Raw genomic sequence first — 5,167 nt, 5'->3', positions numbered from 1 at the left:
TACATTCTAATGTTCAATCAGGACCATGATTCAAAGACAGCTAACTATGTCAATTAAAGGTGTGAGTTCACAAGACTTCTTTCAACTTTATTTGATTTCATACCCACTATGTCATTGACTCAGTCTTTATTCTGCACAAAAGAGAAAATATTTTATATTCATCTTCATGGACCGAGACCACTTTAATATAAGCAAGAGTTAGCATCTAAATATCTGGCACCGGCTACACAATCAGAAACCATACGACGAGTTAATCGTAAGTCTTATAGGAGACTAAGAGGAGGGCTTGAACTGAGGTTATGACATGGAAGCTTTACATATTTGGAGAATAAGTATGTGTCAACCTGCTTTTGGGAGTTCTAACAGCTTACAACTGTCTCAGCTAGTTGGTGACTTGTCCTAAAACTATTTTACAATGAGGGATTTTACAGTATACAACCTTCTACAGTTGTTACATCTTATGTCATGATCTCTAGAGCTTCTCTGGTTTGTCCAAGTATGTTAAATACTGTTGCTGCAATGGAAGATGGTGTGAGGCCAGCTTCCGCCAACTGATCAGCAGGAGATCCATGGTCAATGTATCGATCAGGAAGAACTATTGGTCTCCACTGCACAAAATAAACAAGTGACAGTTGAGAAAATAACCAAATGCACACTACATAAAATGCGAAAATATCTTCAGGAGAGTTTTACCTTCAACAGCCATCAAGAAGCCCATCTAAGGCCATAAACTGAACAACATGCGATCAAAACCTCCAATTGATCCTTCTTCACAGTGATCAGTACCTCGTGTGATTTTGCGAGGCTCCTTATGAGAGCGCGGTCTAGTGGTTTGCAGAAACGTGCATCTGCAACTGTTACTTGTAAACCACGGGATTCTAACACAGCAGCAGCAGCCAGACAGCTCTGCACAGCTGAACCATATCCCAATAAAGCCACTCTCTCCCCTTCAACCAATATCCTGCCTTTTCCAACCTGAAAATATTTGTTACAGGAAAAATCAAATGTCATTACTCAGTCGGCAGCATTAAAGGCATAGTGGAGACGTGTACCTCAAGGGGAGTTCCTTTGTTTCAACGTGGAAACACTACACCAATCCCATTTCCTCTTGGGTATCTGAAACAACTTGGTCTGTCATCAATGGCAGCAGCAGTTGCTACCATAGTGATATAGCTCGGCTTCATCAGAAGGAGCCATTACTACCATGTTAGGAAGACATGCCATGAAAGTAACATCAAATGCACCACAATGTGTAGGACCATCTGCTCCAACAAGACCTGCTCTGTCCATGGCAAACCTCACTGGCAGCTTTTGCAAATCAACGTCATGCACTACCTGGTCATAAGCCCTCTGAATGAAAGATGAATAAATTGCACAGAAAGGTTTAAGGCCTTCACAAGCCAATCCAGCAGCAAAGGTTACTGCATGTTGTTCTGCTATTCCAACATCAAAACACCGTGTGGGGAAGCGACGGAGGAAAAGGTTCATTCCAGTCCCACCCCCCATGGCAGCATGGATTGCAACAATGTCTTTATCTGCTTCTGCTTCTGCAATTAAAGCCTCTGCAAAATATGTTGTGTACGACTGAGTCTTGGCACTGGCTTTGAATTGCTTTCCTGTTGCTGGATCAAACTTGGCTACTCCTGCAAGCCATAAACAGATTTAAACATTCATGCTTTCTATTTAAACAAGAATGACCTTTGTGAGACACAAAAGGAAAAAACAGAACAAAACAGCAAGATAAGTGATTGCTTACCATGATACTTGTCTGCAGCTCGCTCAGCATATGGATAACCTCGGCCTTTCTCGGTGACAACATGGATCAGTACTGGACCTGTTGTTTTAGTACTTCTAACCTCCTTGAGAATAGAAATAAGGTCATCAATGCTGTGGCCATCCACAGGACCGATATAATATAGTCCAAGTTCTTCAAATAATGTTGATCCAGAACCACTGATCATGCCACGAGCATATTCATCAACTTTTGCAGCAAGCTCATGCATAGGTCCACCAATCTGCTTAGTAACTCCCTGCACCAATTTCAATCACATATAAGCCAATCCAGTTTCTTCACTAAAAAAAAACTTAATTCAATTGTTTCTATCAGTACGCAAACCTTAGCGACTTCTCTTAGTTCTCTGAGAGGCCTATTAGATTGCAATCTGCTCAAAGCACTACTTAGAGCTCCAACAGGAGCAACTGGCCCATCCAGAGTAGCAGTAGGTAAAGAAACTTGTCTATTGTCGTTTAAAATAACAATCATGTCAGAGTCCAGGTAACCAGCATTATTCATGGCTTCATACGCTTGACCTGCTGTCATCGCACCATCACCTATTACGGCTATAACATTGTTGTTTCTTCCTTTTAGATCTCTTCCAACAGCCATCCCTGATCATCCAATCAAACCACTTTTACAGTCTGGATAACTAAAATTACAGACTCCATACTTGAAGAAGATTAATGTTGAGTTGAGGTACCAAACTTTTAAAAGAGTGGAGCTATAAAGGTTAAGATTCATGTACATTTATGATGGATACATCTTATATCACCAGAAGAGCAAGACATAGGCCAAGTGACATTAACTTGCATGAATGTAAGGATACCAATTTAAATAAAGCCTCAACATTTATATCACCAAATAAAACCCTTAGGTGGATTTGGATTATTACTTATGTTCAAAGTGATATACAAGATACATCCAATCCATGTTTAAGGGGGAATCGATTCAAGTATCACAAGTCTTGTTCTGTATTGAACTCAGTGCACAAGAGGGGTAGAATGGATATATACCTAGGCCTGCTGAGATGGTGGTGGAACTGTGGCCAGTGCCAAAGCAATCATATTCACTCTCCGACCGCTTAGTAAATCCTGCAAGTCCATTTGTCTGTCTTAATGTTGACATCTTCTCCCTTCTACCGGTCAAGATTTTGTGAGGATAAGACTGCAACATTCAAACCACACCATCAAAATGAGAATACTAATAACCCCACTAATCAAGATTCTGTTAGTTTACCATATCTTTTTGTTTTTTTTGGGTAATGTTAGTTTACCATATCAATCACAAAAACCAAAAACAAGATTATCACCTGATGACCAACATCCCAAAGGATCCTATCTTGGGGAGCATTGAAGACATAATGAAGAGCAACTGTAAGCTCAACAACACCAAGACTTGAACCAAGGTGACCCCCAGTCTTTGATACATTGAAAATTGTATCTGATCTTAGTTCGTCTGCTAGTTGTTTAAGTTCCTACATCAAAATTAATATGAGATTTTAAGCACATAATTTGTTGAGTCATTTTTTTTTGAACCATCATATATACCTTTTTTCATGGAGACAAGTAAATGACATCTAAAATTTTACCTTTAGAGAAAGATTTTTCATATGAATGGGATAGTTGATAGTGTCCAGAATAGGTGTTGGTGGTCTCTGTGTGTAGTATTCTCCTGATTCTGACAATGATGCCTGAACCACACGTGACCTTTTCTTCACCTTCATGATAAATGAGTACAAAAAAACAACCATCTCACTCAGCACTATTTAATCTCAAACTGACAATTGATAACTTAAATATCAATAAATTTACACCAATTTTCACATCTTAAATCAATGAAAAAGAGACAAGAGAATCCATCAGATATCATCATTCATCTTTGATCTGACAGCTATATGCAGCTCAAAAAAGAAAAAAACATATCTTTCCAATCTCAATGAAAAAATAGCAAATATTACTTCCAAATAAACTTAAATTGATTGAATCAATCACCATTTATAAAATACTATAGTACAGGCAATCAGCATAAAAAGAACTACATATAGGAAAAGTGTAGTCCTTTTTGTATGAGTTAACACAGAAAAGCCTTCAACAGAAAGATGGTTCATCATTAATTTAAAAACCACAAGCAACCAGGAACAGAGCTACATAGGGCCGAGGACCCGCTGTTTATGCATGGTTAAAATTATTTTTTATTTATATATAATTGATGTTGAACGCCCTTTACTTTTTTAATATTTTGAACCCCTTAGCGAATATACTTTTTTAATATTTTGAACCCCTTAGCGAATATCCTGGCTCAGCCACTGCGAGCAAGTACTCAACATGAGCATTCTACCAAGTCCCAAAATAGTTCAAATCCTACTTTACCCAATCAAAAGAGAAACTACAAAAGAAAAGATTGAAACCTGAGTAAGCTTGTGTTGGAACTGAAACTGCAGATCTGTTCCATTAAACCATTCAGATAAAAAAGGACTCTGCTTTGAAAGATCTGAAACTACTGTCCTGTTCAAAATCCCTGGAAATGCATATGCACACAAAGCCATAATTTTGTTTGTATGTATGTTTCAATGAAAATCCACAAATTTATACAGAGTTTTCTTGATAATTACTTGGAACAAGAAAATTCTAATAGTGTTGTTTTCTTGACCTTTTTTTTTTTTTTTTTTTTTTTTTACAATCAAATCTTGAAAAATGACCCAAGAAATTAGGATGTGATTGAAGAATGGTAAAAAAATGAGTCTTTATTAAAGGATGAAATGCTAATCCAATGTGGGGATTGGGAAGAATGATTAAGTACAGAGAGCAAAGTGATGTGAAGGTACAGTTGTATGAATATATAGGAGTATGTAGCATTGAATTTAGCTTGGATATGAACTGAAATCTTGAAAAAGTTGCATTACTTTCTATTGGGCCACGTCAGCAGAAATCACAAATAGATAGAAAGATGCGATAATGGTATCTGTTGATTGGGAGGGAAATAAATGGGGAGGTGGAGAAAGTGGAGTCACTGTGTCACTTCCTTTAATTTTATCTCTTTGTAACAACTATTTAAGTATTCCAAATTTATAGTCTGCCTGACTCAAATTCATATTCATTAAGATTATTTAAAACTCATTAAAAGAAAAAACGCTCACTATCTAGACATTTTAAACTATCAAGAGATGGAATTCGAAATTTAATTAAAGGTAAAGAAATCTCATTAATTTTACCATGGTGTCACTTCGAGTTGACTCGTGCTTTTATCTCGTCTTTCATTGGAGTATCAGATTATTCTCCGCTGTATTTCAACTTTTATACAAAGTATGCTCCTCATTAAGATATAAAATAATATCTCGATACTTGAAAATATATACACTAAAGTACAATATTTGAAATATTGAAAATGTAA

General features: G+C 37.0%; 1 pseudogene; it reads right to left on the bottom strand.

Moving 5' to 3' along the window:
• Positions 1-245: 245 nt before the first annotated feature.
• On the bottom strand, positions 246-4,620 carry LOC132033974 (probable 1-deoxy-D-xylulose-5-phosphate synthase, chloroplastic; annotated as a pseudogene).
• Positions 4,621-5,167: the final 547 nt, after the last annotated feature.

Source organism: Lycium ferocissimum, chromosome 10, assembly GCF_029784015.1.
Source record: "Lycium ferocissimum isolate CSIRO_LF1 chromosome 10, AGI_CSIRO_Lferr_CH_V1, whole genome shotgun sequence".
NCBI lineage: Eukaryota > Viridiplantae > Streptophyta > Magnoliopsida > Solanales > Solanaceae > Lycium > Lycium ferocissimum.
This window is presented reverse-complemented; position numbering and strand designations above follow the sequence as displayed.